Source organism: Schistocerca cancellata, chromosome 2 (genome assembly GCF_023864275.1).
Source record: "Schistocerca cancellata isolate TAMUIC-IGC-003103 chromosome 2, iqSchCanc2.1, whole genome shotgun sequence".
In the NCBI taxonomy this organism is placed as follows: domain Eukaryota; kingdom Metazoa; phylum Arthropoda; class Insecta; order Orthoptera; family Acrididae; genus Schistocerca; species Schistocerca cancellata.
Window position 1 is genome coordinate 656,017,847 of NC_064627.1, and position 811 is coordinate 656,018,657.

General features: G+C 46.1%; 1 pseudogene; it reads right to left on the reverse strand.

Annotated features, from left to right (window-relative positions):
- Nucleotides 1-246: 246 nt before the first annotated feature.
- Nucleotides 247-363, reverse strand: LOC126164227 (5S ribosomal RNA; annotated as a pseudogene).
- Nucleotides 364-811: the final 448 nt, after the last annotated feature.

Genomic DNA, 811 nt, shown 5'->3' on the forward strand with positions numbered 1-811 from the left:
GGTTTCGGTCTTTAATGACCATCATCAGATCTGTTTCATAAAAAGCACTCAGTCTTCAGGCCACAAGTGGCCCATCGGGACCATCGGACCGCCGTGTCATCCTCAGTGGAGGATACGAATAGGAGGGGCGTGTGGTCAGCACACCACTCTCCCGGTCGTTACGATGGTTTTCTTTGACCGGAGCCGCTACTATTCGGTCGAGTAGCTCCTCAATTGGCATCACGAGGCTGAGTGCACCCCGAAAAATGGCAACAGCACATGGCGTCTGGATGGTCACCCATCCAAGTGCCGGCCACGCCCGACAGCGCTTAACTTCGGTGATCTGACGGGAACCGGTGTGTCAACTGCGGCAAGGCCGTTGCCTGTTTCATAAAAACAAAGTCCTAATGTACTACAGCCATAGTGGTATCGTCAAATGTTAAATGCGCAATCAGCACTAGCATCGTCAAATACATGTAAATAACATCACATGACGCTAGTGCTGATTCCGCATTTAACCTTTGACGATGCCACTATGGCTGCAGTACATTAGGATTTTGTTTTTATGAAACAGATCTGATGATGGTCATTTAAGACCTAAAACGGTAATCTGTTAACAGAAAGTTTGTGACCATAGACGTAAATTAAAGGAAACTTATTACATATACGGGTCACTGTTTTCTTCACGACGATGTCGCAGCTAGTAAAACTAAGGAGTGTACTTTCAACTAGGAAGTTGTCTAGCGACAGTGAGAAACATAGATGTTGGCGTCTTCTGATCTGGTTTGTGAATTCTGAAGCTTTTCACGGAAAGATACCATCCATCTCTTTG